Source organism: Symphalangus syndactylus, chromosome 9, assembly GCF_028878055.3.
Source record: "Symphalangus syndactylus isolate Jambi chromosome 9, NHGRI_mSymSyn1-v2.1_pri, whole genome shotgun sequence".
Taxonomy (NCBI): Eukaryota; Metazoa; Chordata; class Mammalia; order Primates; family Hylobatidae; genus Symphalangus; species Symphalangus syndactylus.
The window spans coordinates 88,716,471-88,733,235 of NC_072431.2; the positions used below are offsets into that span (position 1 = coordinate 88,716,471).

The 16,765-nt window shown below is 39.2% G+C and overlaps 1 long non-coding RNA gene across 1 annotated transcript in view; it reads left to right on the forward strand.

Annotated features, from left to right (window-relative positions):
* Window positions 1-16,545, forward strand: part of LOC134731439 (uncharacterized) — a 65,213-nt gene extending 48,668 nt beyond the window's left edge. The window contains exons 3-4 of the long non-coding RNA XR_010113707.1: window positions 15,124-15,230; window positions 16,166-16,545. This is a non-coding gene — a long non-coding RNA (uncharacterized lncRNA). The remainder of the gene's footprint in view (window positions 1-15,123; window positions 15,231-16,165) is intronic.
* The last annotated feature ends 220 nt before the right edge of the window (window positions 16,546-16,765 follow it).

Consider the following 16,765-nt stretch of genomic DNA (forward strand, 5'->3'; position numbering starts at 1 on the left):
TCACTGCAGAGTCAGCCTTTGCCCTGGACTGGCTGGCACAGGGATGCTGAACATTTATTTTTCTAATAGCAATTTATTTTATTTTATTTAGAACGTTTTATTTAGAACATTTACTTTTCTAATAGCAATTTGTTTAGAACATTTGTTTTTCTAATAGCAATTTGATTTGTTTTTTCTAATAGCAATTTGATTCGTTTTTAGTTACAGATCCTAAAAACTATTTCACGTTCATTAAAAGAAAAAAAAAAACACAGACATCACAGGGGAAAAAAATAAAATCACCAAAATCACCACTTCTCAGAGATAAGTACTGTTACTTATAACCGTGGTAAGTAAAGAAGTATTTCCTTCCTGACTTCTCACATTTTGAATCATACTACACAAAGATGTGTACAATATGTTCTCTTTTCTGTCCACTTAGAAATGTATTTGAGCCATGTTTATCAGGTTAGTAGAAGTAGTGGTGGTCATGGTGGTAGGAGTAATCTTTACCTGTTGATAAATATAGATTTACACTCCACATTATCATTTTTCATTCTTGCACAGTATTCTCATGAAAATAATCATGAGAATTACAATAATTGCTAACATTTATCGAGTGACTACTCTGAGCTATGCACAGTCATAATAATACTTTACAATAATAATCAACAATACTTTGCAGTCATTATTGTATCTTTACAGCAACAGTACGAGGCTGGTATCATGATTACCTCCATGCTTTGCTGATGAGAAAACTAAGCCTCAGAGACGGGTCTTGCCAGAGTCGGTCGGACTCTACAGCCTACATTCTTAACCACCATCAAAGGTGTACTGTCACATTAAGAATTCCCCTACTGGCAGATAATTAAGCTGTTTCCAGGGGTTTTTGTTGTTGTTGTTTCTTTGCAATAATATAGTAATCAAAATTATTTTTGGAAAAAGGAAAAACCCCAGGACCATTTTGTTATGCCTGTATCCCTCCCCTCCCTGACCTGTTCTCTCATTACTTCAATTTGCAAAAGACCACTTTAAAATCCCATCACATTGCTTTTATGAAATATGGTGGCACTGGTATAGGCAGATCCTCAAGACTCCCTGGATTCCAAGAAATCTGCAGCTCTTTGGAGGCTGGTCAGGTCTTCAAAAGATTCATTTAATACAAATTTCTTTACTTGGAAATTCTTCAGTGCTCAGTTAGAGGTTGATTTGGCTCCTACTTCCCGGGGCATATTTAGATTCAATTAGGCCAAGAGCTTAGACTATTGGCCCTTGAGAAAGATTAGAAAATGGGAGTTTCCCCTTTATAGGAAGATTGTCATAAAGAATCAAGCACTGCACTCTCAGTTTGAGAGGTGTTGATGTAGCTTTGCCAAACTTCCCAATTAACGCTTTGCGAAATGATCAAATTTCCATGAAGACACACGACATTTCCATTTCCTCATAATGTATATGGGTAGTTTAAGAAACTAGATATCTGGAGATGGGAAATTCAGATTTAAAAAAATGAAAAAAAAAAACCCTCTTCTCTACTTTTGACTAAACTTACTTCTTGATTTTTTCTCCCAATTATAATTTCCATGAACATTTTTCATCCTCTTAAGTCAAAAGAGAACGACACTTATTGTCTCCTTTTTGACAGTGACTCAAAATGAAATAAAATAAAAGTGCATAACTGCCTTTATGTAATCAAGCATAAGGTCTTGTTAGCTGAATGTATTTCACCTGAAATGAAAAATAAAAGACAAGCAAACCCGAAAGATGGAGGGTGGTCTGCGCGGTGTAAATTACTTGACATCTTGGTTCTGTTTCCTGGTGTGAAAGCGATGATAAATGTTGACTCTTCTCCTGATTTACCAGGAAGGCACGACATTCACTCGTGCTATTGTGAAGACGCTGCAGAGCTGAGGGGAGCCCCATGCCTCCTTCACCTAGAGCGCATCGTTGCTGGCCTGTGTGCTGGGAGGACAGGTCTCACTGAATTGATCTCAACCAGAGTTTTCCTAGATCTCACTAGCTTTTGTTTGCAAATACTTTCCCATTAATTCCTAATTAAGTTTTCTGTGGTTTGCCCAATGCAGACTTGTTAGTCCCGTTTCAAAGTTTTGCCTCGTTGTTTCGGGGAAGTGCTTGGAAATGTCTTTTGTGAACTAGCCAACAGTTTTCACACAGTTTTCCAATCTGGGCCCTTGTGTTGACTTCTCCTGCTTCTCTCTCTAGAGAGCTTCCTATTGACCCCTGACCACCAGAACACCTGCTGTGCCCATGCAGAAATCCAGGGCAGGCCCCTTTCTCCCTCTTCTTGGCTCCTGGGTTTTGGAGAGTCATTGCTTCTCAGATATATGCTTTCCCCATTCCCCTGAAGAATAGAAGCCCGAGGAAGATCGTTTCCTCCTCTGTCTGTGTAGGTGAACTTCCCGTCGTTCCTTTTCCTAGAACAGAGATTCCAAGGGTTATCAACCCTGAGAGTTGCCTGGACATGTGCGATTCTGTTTTAGGTTTAAAATTAACTTTGGTGAGACAGAGAATTTCCCTGCTCTACTCTGTAAGGCTGACCATGGAAGGGGACATCAGGAACTCTGTTTCTCATGTTTTGAGACATGAGAATCATGTCTCAAATAGGTATCAATGGGAAATTAGTATGAAGTGCCCAAGCGGCTTACCAGTAACCACAGAGCATTAGAAGCAGAGTTATTACAAATGATATTAGATACCACAAAAACATTCCCCACCAAAAACAGAAACAGGAACATATCTGACTGTCATGCATACAGAGTTTACACATGTGATCCTTATGAGTTCATAACAGAATATTAACAAATGTGAAACCAAGACACTTGGAGAGATTTTGTGAAATAAAAGTGGTAAAATTTAAGCTTGATTACTATGTAATCAATATATCATTTGTGATTTCTGTAGACTTTCCTAAGTCAGAAAGTAAATGGCAGAGATGATCTGTTGCTTTATTTAAAAATTTTTTGGTATTTTGGTGAAAAGAATAAATCCTTAGCTTCTCTCTCAGGCCCTGCCAGAACACTGATGTGATGACCTTGGTTAGGATGACAATTCTATCTACCCACAGCAAACAGAGTAGCAGCAACTATCGGTTTAATTAGTCAATACTTTCATCACTCCTTTCATCTCACCAGCTATGAGAGATAGACTAAATAAGCAGGAAAAATAAGTTGAAATTATGTAACTGTCCTTACTGCATCTGGCTAGATCTAACTTTCTAGGAGAGGATGTATACAAATGAAAAAAATAAAAGCAATCTTAGTAAAATTAAATATGATGTATGACCTCATTGTGTTCTAGACCAGCACTTTACACAATTTAATGTGCACCCACATCACCCGGGGAAGAATCTTGTGAAAATGCAGATTCTGATTCAGTAGATTTAGGGTGGGATCTCAGATCCTACCTTTCAACAAGTTCCCAGGTGATGTTGATGCTACTGTCTGAGGACCACACTTAGAGTAGCCAGGAACTAAGAGATGTTTAACTTCTCTTTCACATTTTTTTTTTTTTTTGAGACGGAGTCTCAATCTATTGCCCAGGCTGGAGTGCAGTGGCACAGTCTGGGCTTACTGCAACCTCTGCCTCCTGGGTTCAAGTGATTCTCTTGCCTCAGCCTCCCGAGTACCTGGGATTACAGGCGTGTGCCACCACGCCCAGCTAATTGTTGTATTTTTAGTAGAGATGGGGTTTCACCATGTTGGCCAGGCTGGTCTCAAACTCTTGACCTCAAGTGATCCACCCACCTCGGCCTCCCGAAGTGCTGGGATTACAGGCTGGCTTCTTTTATCATTCTTTATATGGGTGCACTGCCAACCATTAGGACCTCTGAGATTAAAAGATAAGAACAAATAGTAATTGGCACTTAGGTTTGCTAGTTATTAGCCCTTGTGATAAAGATTTAGTGAAAGAAGCTCCTAGACCACTGCTTCTCCAATGTTACAGTGCATAGGAATCACCTGGGAACTTGTTAAAGTGCAGATTCTAATTGAGTAGGTAGGGGTGGAGTCTGAAAAGCCACATTGTAACAAGCTCCTAGGTAGCATTGAAGTTGCTGGTCCAAGGATCAAACTTCAGAGTAGTCAGGGTCTCTAGACAACAGAATTTACAAAAATTCACCCCACACCCCCTTTTTTTGTTAGCTTTTGTTGAATTTTCTGATGAAGATGAAGAAAAGACATGTAGTCAAAATCTTAATTTTTATTTAAATGGGATAATTGCTGAGATTCTGGAGAAGGGAAGATATGATGGAGGGGGTGGGATGGAGGGTTTGGCATCAGGAGGGAGAGCACTGGGTTCGCGTGGGTTTACACTCTTCCTCACGTGGTTTCACATGCTCATTATTTCACTATGGGTGTGCCTGCCCTGTGGCCTTGCAGCCTAGAGGTGTCTAGACTGGTCGTCACTCTGCTGAATGTCACAGGGCATGAAGAAGGCTGAGAACAAATAATTTTAGCTCAGGGAGTTCCCTGCATAACAAGAGCTACCTCTTTTTCTTCCTACTTTGAATAAATAGAAGTCAGCGGGACTTTGGTCACCTCTCACTTCTGCCCAATTCAAGTTTCTGTGTGCACATGTGCACGCATATCATCTGAAGGCAAACAGAAAGGCTGGGTTCTGTCAGACCCCAGTCCAGAGCAACTCTTCATTTCCTAGACTGGCAGTGGCAACTGAGTGCAGTTTTCCATATGTACTTAAGCACTGTTCCCCGTAAATTCATCGGGTGAATCCTCCTCCGACACCCCATCATCCCCCTCCAATGTCACTGTGTGACTTCTGGCTTCAGTCTGGACTCTGTTGGACACTGTTGAAGAAAAGCAATATAGAAAAGGTCCAGGCCTGGCGCGGTGGCTCACGCTTGTAATCCCAGCACTTTGGGAGGCCGAGGCGGGCGGATCACGAGGTCAGGAGATTGAGACCACGGTGAAACCCCGTCTCTACTAAAAATACAAAAAATTAGCTGGGCGTGGTGGAGGGCGCCTGTAGTCCCAGCTACTCGGAGAGGCTGAGGCAGGAGAATGGCGTGAACCCGGGAGGCGGAGTTTGCAGTGAGCCGAGATCGCGCCACTGCACTCCAGCCTGGGCGACAGAGCCAGACTCTGTCTGAAAAAAAAAAAAAAAAGAAAAGGTCCAAGATCAAGGTGATCAGCAGGCTGTGATGTTTCATCCCTTTGCTCACCTTCTCACTTCATACCCATATACTTCAGATGATCTATTGTTTCTGTGCTGAACACACAGACACACACACACACACACACACACCAGCTTTCTCTGTTTATTTCTTCTTAAATTATATTGCACAAATGTGAAAACCAAAAAACATCCCACTTCCTCACTAGGCAGTTGAAATTTTCCTGATGACAGTTCTAAGTAACCACAACAGGGAATGAGTTAACATTTCAGTTGGGAGGATTTCCCCAACTCTCCTCTCCTGTCAATGAGGCATGAAGTTCCCAGTTGATTTCTCCATCTGGCCCAACCATTCCTGGAAACCTGATTCCAAAGAAGGCAATGAGAAGATGTGAAAGAGTTGCCTGGGCAAGGGAGGTGGAGGCAGAAGGGCAATGGGGACTGGTGGCTCTCTCATGAGTTCAGGGGTGAGGGCCTGCTGCCAATTTTTAAAACTTTGCCACTAGCTTGGAATACAAGCTGAATTAAAATAAAATAAATAAATAAAATAAAATAAAATGGGGGAATGCAGAGGAGTTGCAGTTCCGCAATGGAAACATTTTCAGCATGAAAATTTCAAAGATTGGCCTCATACGTGGAATCTCAAATGACTCCTGATAAAACGCAATCCACAATTTCAGCAGGAAGGACTTTTCTGAGCTTACTCATATACATACACAAGATAAGAAAACAGCCACAGCAAGATATAATTTCTTAAGTGTTGAAGGGCAGACATCTCTTACCACCACGTAATCTTTCTCAGGATTTATCCAAGAGGGTGGGCTGCATTGTCTCAGAGAGGAGAAGTCAATCAGTGTTTTCAGAAGTCACATACCAGTTTAGTTTTTCCCAACTGGGCGAGAAAAATTCTTGGAAGTGTAATTACTTGTGGGTCAGGTTACCATGTCATATTTAATAGAATTGTGCAAAGGACACCCTAGCAATAAGAGGCAGAGAATTATTGTTAATAGTGATGTGGGAGATCAAGATGATCGAGGCTTCTCCAGTGGTCTTTATGGGGCAGAAATTATTCACTACAGCATAGCATCCCAGGAATTCAAGAGAACCCAGATTCTCAGATTGCACACCCCTCACACAAACTTTGAATCAGAATAGATGCCCTCTTTGAGACTGTCCCAGTGGTGTTACTCCACATTGCTTCAGTAATTTCCATGACAATGGAAGAATAATTATTCCCTTTGCTTTGTGGCATTGATGAACACAGTGGCCCAGCCCCTTCTCATGTGGCTCAGGTGGAGATGCTATTGTTATTGTTATTTCAAGCCAGACTGGGAAGGATTCCTTCATGGATGGGCCAACCAGTATTAGCGCTGGGCCACTGACGTTCTGGTGTTTGTGGGATGCAGCAGTGGTGACACTTATTGTCCACGCAATGCTTGTCAGGCACAGAGCTAAGTAATTCACATGTTATCTTGTTCAGTCCTCAAAACATCCCTTTGAGGTACATACATTATCCCTATTTTACAAATGAATAAACTGAAGACGGTAAAGTCCCTTAGCTGAATTGGTGGGAAGGCTGGATCTCTAGAGGAAGGCACTTGACCTTCCCAGTAAAGATTAGTTACAGAGAGAAGATCTTGAAAAATCTGCAAAAGGCTGACTGTCATCTAAGTGGCACACAACATTACGTCAGTCCTCATTTTTCTGTTTGAATCATGTTTAAAATTTTTGTGAAATTTACTTGAGCAAATTTTTAACAATAAACAAAAATGTTTACTGTAAACAAAAATCAACTCCAGATGAAGTAAGAGCCTAAATATCAAAAGCAAATTCTTAAATGTTTAAGAAATTATTTAAGTAAACATCTTTCAGACTTTAGGGTGGGTTTTTTCCTAAGCAATCACAAAAGCATTTAGTGCAAAAGAAAATATTGATAAATTTAACCATATATAAAATTGAGAACTTCTGTTCATCAGTACTATACACTTGAGAAACAGATATATAACACATCAGCATATATATCAGAATATATAAAGGATGTCTATAAATAAATAAGGGAAAGAAAACATTGTCCAAAAGTCCATAAGTCTGATATTGAAATATTGATATCAGACTTACAGACTTTTAGACAATGTTACCTTATTTCGTCTAGTATAGAATAATGTTCAACTCAATAAGAAAATAGATAAATACCTATGCTGATGTTTCACTTTTTTAAGAAAATACATACAGCCAACAAAAACATGTGTTAAAGTTAGCCTAAAGCTGTCTCTTTACATATTTTAAGTTCAGCCTAGCAGTTTCTCCATACATAATGAACTGTAACCTAACTGGATGTGTAAACAAACTGTGCCGGACCCTTGTGCCAATCACTGAGTTTTTGCCAATCAAAGGCGGCCAGCTGTTCAAACTGTGTTCCAATAAGCCAGAAGCCAAGCTGTAACCAAACTGGCTGTTTCTGTACCCCACTTCTGTTTTCTGTATGTCACTTTCCTTTTTGTATCCATAAATCTTCTTCTAACATGTGGCTGTGCTGGAATCTCTCTGAGCCTAGCCTCCTGGTTCAGGAGGCAGCCAAATTTAAGAATCGTTCTTTGCTCAGTTAAACTTTGTTAACTTTCATTTAAATTTAACTTACATTAAACCTGTCTAAAGTTTTTCTTTTAACACATGTGACAAGGTGCTCACCTTCAGTAGTAATAAGGGAAATACCAAGTGTGGATAAGGATGTGGAGGGATGGGCACTTTGATAAACTGCTAATAGAAAAGTAAATTAGTACAGCCACTTTGGAAAACTGTTTGGTACTATTTAATTAAATCAAGGATACAAATTCTTATGATCCAGCAATTCTACTACTAGGTATGTATATGTACACAAGCAGGCCTTGTTTATCTAATCCTGCGTTAACTGAAACTTTTGCATATTGGAAATGTGTCCTCATTTTGCACAGTTCCATGACAGCTAAGGTAACAGTGATAAGTTACCACAGAATCTGCAAAGCGAGGAGACAGTTCTGACATATACAATTTTATTTAACATGGCACTGTGCCAAATGAGGATTGTGTGCATGCAAGTGGGAGTATATGAGTGTATATACGCCTTCAAAAGAAACGTATGCATATGTGCACCAAGATAAAGGATAAGAAAACTAATTGCAATATTGCTTATAATACCCACAATTTGTGAAAAAAATTAAATATTAATCAAAAGTAGAATGGGTGAATAAATGTGTTATACAGAAAATGGAATATTATTCAGTAGTGAACAAGACTGAGCTACAGCTAAACAACAATATGGATGAATTTTATAAGCATAATTTGAAAAAAGATGTAAAACAAAAGAAATCATATAATATAAATCAGTTTATAGAATTTTTTTTTTTTTAAATGGAGTCTCACTCTGTTGCCCAGGCTGGAGTGCAGTGGCATGATCTTGGCTCACTGCAGCCTCCATCTCCTGGGTTCAAGCAATTCTCCTGCCTTAGCCTCCCAAGTAGCAGGGATTACAGGCGTGCACCACCACGCCTGGCTAATTTTTGTATTTTTAGTAGAGATGGGGTTTCACTGTATAGGCCAGGCTGTCTCGAACTCCTGACCTCAAATGATCCACCTGCCTCCACCTCCCAAAGTGCTGGGATTATAGGTGTGAGCCACTGCCCCCACCCTAGAATTATTATTTTTTTTTTTGAGACAGAGTCTCACTCTGTTGCCCCGGCTAGCGTGCAGTCACATAATCAAAGCTTACTGCAGCCTTGACTTCCCAGGCTTAAGTGATCCTTCCATCTCAGTCTCTCAAAGTGCTAGGATTACAGATGTTAACTTCCATGTCCAGCTAGTTTATATAAAATTAAAAAATAAACTTTATTTAGGGATCATACATGGTGGTAAAACAATAAAGAAGCCGAAAATGATATTCACAAGAGTTAGAATAACGGTTACTTCTGGGGAGGCAAGAATTGTCTTTGGAAATACACAGACATAGGAATTTCTATGTTTCTGGGTTGTTCTGTTTCTTGGCCTAGTTGTTATTTATACACTGTACTATAATGTGTGAATTATTTAATAATTTTTTTAAACCACAGAATCTTAAAATTTAAGATCTATTAAGTGCAACATAGGTCAGTCCTCCTATTCTGAGTCTAAATTAACAAAGGAACAGAAACCAGGGAATTCAGTGATTCTCAAACTTGAATGTTTACCCCAAACACTTGGGAGATATAAAAATACATTCTTGGTTCCACCGTGGAGATTTCAGTTCCATGGTTTTGTGGGTGGGATCCCGTAATCTAGGTTTTAAAAAAATTCCCTAGGTGACTTCTTTTTTTGTTATTGTTGTTTTTTGTTTGTTTGTTTGCTTGTGATGGAGTTTTGCTATTGTTGCCCAGGCTGGAGTGCAATGGCACGATCTCGGCTCACTGCAACCTCCACCTCCTGGTTTCAAGCGATTCTCCTGTCTTGGTCTCCTGAGTAGCTGGGATTATAGGCATGTACCACCACGACCAGCTAATTTTTTGTATTTTTAGTAGAGACTGGGTTTCACCATGTTGGCCAGGCTGGTCTTGAGCTCCTGACCTCAGGTGATCCACCTGCCTCAGCCTCCCAAAGTGCTAGGATTATAGGCATGAGCCACCTTGCCTGGCCCCTAGGTGACTTTGAAGTGGCTCATAGCCTTTGGCCCTTGAAATAAAGGCTCATGACTGTACTTATAAATTTAAAAGGGCAAATGAAATAAATGCAACTGTTAAAAACCTTCCAGAAAATATAATAACTTTTATTGTCATTTCAGGAAAAATTTTCAATATCAGACGTGGATTTTTGGACAATGTTACCTTATTTCTCATGGCATAGGATAATACTTTGGACTTAAAGGGAGATGTTACTTTTTAAAATTTTGTAAATGCACACACACACAAATTTGCACACTTTGTTCGTTTTCTACTGATTATTTCTTCTAATAAAGGGCCTATGCAGAAAATCGTAAATGTTACATTTCTAAAGTTTTATTTAAAAGTAAGTTGGAAGGAAACCATTCCCTTTGAAATGAGGTTAGACAAGGTTGCTCCCTGTCACTATTCTAGTCAACATTGTATTTTAGATCCTAGCTTGGACAATGTCACAAGAAAATATATTGAAGGCATTAGGTTTGGAAAAGAGTGTATAAAATTGTCGTTATTTTTGTCTACGTAGAAAACACAAATGCCTTTATAGATAAATTTCTTGGAAATAATAGGTGAATTCAGCAAGTTAACTAGATAGAATACTAATATAGAAAAGTCAATTGTACTAGTTAATAGTACTAGGATTCGGTATGATGAAAATGTAATATTTAGCAGATTTAGGGAGAAATATGTCCTGGCACAACAGTATTCTATGAAAAGACATTCTGTTTTATGGGTGTGGTTTTACCACTTAACCAATTACTATAGAAGCCACAGTTCTCAAATCAACTGCCAGTCGAGATTAAAACTGGTTGGTGTTCATCTATGTCAGTAGACAAAGGGGATTTTTTAAAATATGGAACTTTATAAAGACAACAGAAAAATGGATTGAGGATTCCACACTATGGAAGAAGGCTATGTAAAAATTAGTCAATTATGTTCAAGAAAAGTCATTATTTGCATGTAACAAACCACAATTAACACAGCATTACTTTTATGACAACTTCTCGTTCCTTCTGATAGAGTTCATGAAACATACAGGAATGGGAGGGTGAGACATCTCTGTCTAAATCTCATTTATTTTGTTGATGTCTTCATCCAGGTTTTTGGCTCTCTACTGGTTTCTTTCTAGGTGTCTGGTACACATTTGCACAGGAATGGTCACCTCTTTACATCAAGCTAGATGAGAAGTACTATGTTTTTGTAAAAATTTTAGTTGCAATTTCTTAGCATTCAGACTTCAGTAGAAAGCCTGCATCATGCCCTTGCCCAGATTCGTGCATTTGTGGATTTTAAGAAGGATTTCTATCCTTCATTTCTTCCTGGAAAATGTCCCCAGCTGGCCCTTATTATAAGAGAAATTGTTAGTTTATCTATTTGTGTAGGATTTCACCCTTCTCTTCTGACTCTTTGTTTACTCCTCTTCTCATTTTTGGTGAGATAAAAGTTAACTTCTGGATTCCTGATAGTTCCGGTACCATGTGGAAAACCCCCCCAAACTGACAGTGGCCCTGTGAGTCCATAGGATCCTCTATCCCATTCAGTCAAACTTCTTAGTAATGACATCATCTCATCATTTCATACGCCCACTGTTGAGTGGGTTGCAAAACATTTGTTTTTAAAGTTGTTAGGTTCTTTCTAAATGGCTTTGATTAAATTTACCTGGCATTTTAAAAAACAATAGAATAAAATATGTACTGGCCACAAAAAAGATAAATGCCTAGGAAGAAGTTTAGAGTTGTGCAAAATGTATGTGGAGAAAACTTTAAATCACCGAGAGACAAAGGGAAAATTGAAAACTTGAAAGAGTGTATCTTGTTCTTGAATAGGAAGACTCATCATCCTAATGAGGTCAATTTTCCCTCAATCGATCTATAAATTTATCATAAGCCTGGAGAGTTTTAGAACTAAATAAACTGTTTTTCATATTCATACACAAAATAACTGAAAAAATAGAATGTAACAATCTGAAGGAAAAGAATAATTGAAGGATATTAGGCATATTAACCGTATAAATCTACTGTAATTAAAACATGAAGGCATGAGACTATAAATAAACAAATAGATAATAGAATTGCCCAGAAACTGACACAGCAATCTATGTGGATTTAGGATGTGAAAAGCTGTCACTGTGTATCAGTGAGAAAATACAATTTTTAAAATTAATAATGTGGGGCTTTTGCATAATTATCTGAGAAAAATATCACATTGGATTCTTATCCTTCTCCTTACATTAAAATAAATACAAAGTGGAAGCAAGATTAATGATAAATAGGGAGACAACAAAAATGCTAGAAAAGAATTTTCAACAAATCCTGGTAAGGGAAAGGCCTTTTTAAGCATGACACAAAACCCAGAAAACATGGATACATTTATTTACAAAACAATAAAATATTTCTGCTAACAATTTCTTGTGCTTTGGTTGAAGAGTACAATTATGAGGTTTTGTTTTTTTTTTTTTTTTTTTTTTGAGACAGAGTCTTGCTTTGTCGCCCAGGCTGGAGTGCAGCAGCGCAATCTCGGCTCACTGCAAGCTCCCCTTCCTGGTTCACGCCATTCTCCGACCTTAGTCTCCCAAGTAGCTGGGACTACAGGCGCCTGCCACCATGCCCAGCTAATTTTGTTTTTGTTTTTGTTTTTTGTATTTTTAGCAGAGACGGGTTTCATCATGTTAGCTAGGATGGTCTCGATCTCCTGACCTGGTGATCCACCCTTCTCAGCCTCCCAAAGTGCTGGGATTACAGGCATGAGCCACCACGCCTGGCCACAATGATTATTTTTAATGTTCAAAAAGATTATCTGAATAAACATTTCTATACTTGTTAAAATAAAAATACAGTTGCATAGAAAAGAGATTTTATTACTCTCTCAGGTACATACTGGCTATATGAACCCCAAGACTACTCTTTCAGTTTATATACTTAAGTTCTTGTTTAGTTTTTTTGTGTCTTTGTTTGTTTTAGACAAAGTGCCCAGAAAGAATAGGCTCTTAAGTGTTAGTATTGTAGACCCAAGCCCATTACTCAGGTCCTATAAGATCATAACGTGCTGTTACCCTGAAGGGAAATAGCATCCCTGAGTTTCATCGGAATGATGTTTTACTAAGCCTTGCAGAGTTTCTATAGTTATTAAGGAGAGCGAGAGTGACAGCGAGAGAGAGAGCGAGAGTGACAGTGAGAGAGAGAGAGAGAGAGCGCTCCTTCCTGGATACTTTTAGTCTGATGTCCACTCATTCAGTCATTCTGTAAGGTCTTCAGCCGATATTTATTGCATAGCTATTTTGGGAATATTGTGTGTAGATGTTGCTGGGCATGGGGATGAGTGTCATGGTCCCTGCCCCCATAGAACCTACAGAACCTACAGACTTTGAGAAAGAGTGGATTTCTCTTTGAGTCAAAGACAAACATATAACTTGATACTTAATATACTTGATATGATGTTTAAGATCAGGGTGGTCTTCCCAAAAGATGACTGAGACCAGGAGATTTTTGTCAGTTATTTCTTGAAGAATTGGCAGTTGAAAGTAGCCTATCAAGTCAGGTTTTGTTAAAATACATTCTTATTGACACGTTCCTAAATTCTGGACTTGATAACAGTTTTATGAGTTTGCTAAGGAAATTTTTAAATTCACTGCTTATTGTGGCAACAATAATGTATTTGATTAAGCAAACAGAGTGGCAAATTTAATCTTGCATGACATGTGATTCACCGCTTCATTTATTTCTCTGGTAGTGTTACTAAATAAGGAGAAAACAATGATTAAGCCCATTCCTTTTTGGGCTCTAGGGTCTTTTAGCATCATATATCCGTTGGTTGTTACTTCATTAAATAAGCTGTTGATTAGGGTTCATTAAGTGAGGTACTCATAAATTAACATAAATGTGTACACCTGAGTTTTCTTTTTTAAATGAACTGCTGTTTTTTTGCTTGTTGATAGATTGTCAACTGGCTTTGCAAGGACCCTTCAAATGTCTTTCTTAGTTCCTTGAAACCTATTTGCTTCCTCAGCAGCTTCTCCTTCTTGGAGCCTTGAAGTGCCCTAGTAAGTGGTTCAAAGGTGAGCCAAGTACCAGGTAGCATTTTTTTTTTTTTTGAGACAGAGTCTCGCTCTGTCACCCAGGCTGGAGTGCAGTGGTGGGATCTCGGCTCACTGGAAGCTCCGCCTCCTGGGTTCATGCCATTCTCCTGCCTCAGCCTCCCGAGTACCTGGGACTACAGGCACCCACCACCACGCCCGGCTAATTTTTTGTATTTTTAATAGAGATGGGGTTTCGTCGTGTTAACTAGGATGGTCTCAATCTGCTGACCTCATGATCTGCCCGCCTCGGCCTCCCAAAGTGCTGGGATAACAGGCGTGAGCCACTGCGCCCGGCCCCAGTTAGCATTTTTGAAGCAGAACGCTGGCCTGATATGTGTCCTTCTGGTTTCCATGCAAATACATCAACCCTAGATCATAAAACTCAACCTGTAATAACAATCACTAGTATTTAATAAATTGCCAGCTGGTTTGAAAACCTGTTCAAATATTTTGTAGCACCCACAAAAGCAGTTGTAATAAACTGCTTGGTTATAAAAATCATGTAACACATAATTATTGGCATTATTATGTTCATTTGTTCTCTCATTCTCTCTTTTTGGAAACAAAATTCTTGGTTCGAAAAACAACTTTCCAGTGGCATTTCCTGTTCCGAATTGTGACGTGAATTTTAAGTAAAAAATAAACTTGGGCCATGATAGAAATGAAATTGGACCTTTTTAAAAATAAGAGATCCCAAAGTATAATTTTAAATGAGTCACTGCTGATTAATATAATAATAATTTTCATAGGGAATTTATTGCAATGTGTATAGAAAAGCCACTATGGAAACTCATAAAAATGCTATGGTTTGTCAAGGTTTTAGATGAATTTTTTGCAAGAAAAATAACTTGGAAACTATAAACACGCGCCTGAGTTTGGCATACGCCATTTTGGATTTTAAAAGAAGGCATTAAGGTCCTGGCTTATTGCTGCTGGCCGGGACTTTACTTTCTAATGCCCTAAAACATAGTGAGCTCCTGTGCTTTGAATTCTATTAGAAATGGATATTTCAGCACCCTCCAAGACTCTTGCCCTTGTGCCTGTCCATGTAATGGGTATTTTGTTTTTAAATCCTGAGGTGAGTAGGGAATCTATGTTGGTTCATGAGCCAGGGTCAACAATTTCATCAGCCCAGCTAAGTATTAAAAATATGTAGGAAAAATAAAGAGCCTCCCAGTTTCAATGAAGCTTTAAACAAAGTTGGCTGGTTATCCATTCAATGGGAATTCTGTTGCATAAGAAAGGGCTATGCCTTTCTGACAGTCGCTGATCTCAGGAAGCCATGTACCACTGACAAGTCACTGCCAAGCATCCTCACCACACTACCTCAGCGTGCCTCTGTTCAGTGTCTGGACATCTGGGAACAATAGGTAAGTTTTTTTTTTTAACCCTTTCCTGTAAAAACTAGATTAAAATCTTAGGCCATTTTGGATAGGACGAAGGTTAGGATCTGATCAGTGGCATTTTGTGTGCCCATGATGAAGAGGGAAATCTATATGAAGGCAAGCTCTATGTTTGCCTTGTAAAGTCCATCAATCAAAGACCAAAGGGAGATTTCACCAATGGGACCCAAGAGCTACCAGGTACAGGGAAAAGTGTGAAAAACACCTAACACCCCTTAAGAGGTTTTCGAGTTAATTTCAGCTGTGGAACCATCTGAGCCCACATTATGTAATTTCTCTTGCTGTGGGGTTGCAACCATTATATATCTTAATTATGTAGGAGGAAGTTAAACCACAAAGGAAGAGTGATTTACCAAAGATTTGGGAGAAAGTCTAATTGGATCTTTAGTTAGACGTGGCTACTTTCTCTTTTTCCAGAAGTTATCTTTTGGCTTTTTCTGGAGTCACATGAACTGCTTGGGTAAGGAATTATGTTTTAACTGTGAACAAGAGCAGGTACCATCATCCCACAGTTTGCCAGAAGGAGCCTAATATGTCAGATGAAGAGCTGAGTGATAAATACCTACAGACAATGGGGTGCAGAGAGAGGAAACGCATGTGAAAGGAGATAATAATATGGTGCTCCTATAGATACCTTATGTCGTGGGCTTCCCAACGCCCATACTCCCATTCCTCCTTCCTTCAGATGATTAGTCTAAATTAGTAATTTATCCCCCTGGATAGTGATTGGTTCTGGAATTGTCAGGCCTAAGCTAGCCAGAGAAAATGAAATATAAAGAGAGTTCAGGATAGCTTTAAAAATCTAAGAGCGGGAAAGAAAAAATATACAAATATATATCTGTGTGCTGGTCACTCACCTCCCCAACATATCATATCTTATCTCTGCCCTTCTCTGTTCCCAGAAGCTTGACGACTTTGGACTGCATTGCCTGGGTTCCAGTGGGAAGCAGCAGTATAAAGCGGGGGACAGATAAAGAGTGTGAGGCATTTCTTCTCCATTCCTGCCAGCTTGGAGGCTGCCTTGCTGTTGGCAGCTGTGCCCTTGCATGACTACAGCTCCTACAGGGTGGCCCTTCCTCCTTGGTCCCAGGAACACCCTTTCCTGCACTTGTCCCTTCTGCCCAAGGGTTGCTAATGGCTTCTTTCTGTTGCCTGCCTTTGGCTGCTCCAACATCTCTTGTTCCTTCCTTTAACTTTGTCTATACTTCTGGAAGTGACTTTTTTATTAAAGTCTCTTCATGCAAACCATCTGTGGGGAATTCTATTTTCTTCCAGGACTTTGACTGATGCTGTCTGCCTTCTGCCTCACTTTCTGGCTTTCATTTGTTTAAAGTTATAAAATTCTCCAACCTTGAACTACAAGTAAAGCTACTTGGGGCAGATATTGGAATTTGGTGAAGATTTAAAGGCTTTTTCCTTTTGCATATTGATTGCCTTTGAAGGAGTGAGGGAATGGCAAGTTTTTTCTATAAATACGTTAGGCTTCCTGGGCCACGCGGTTT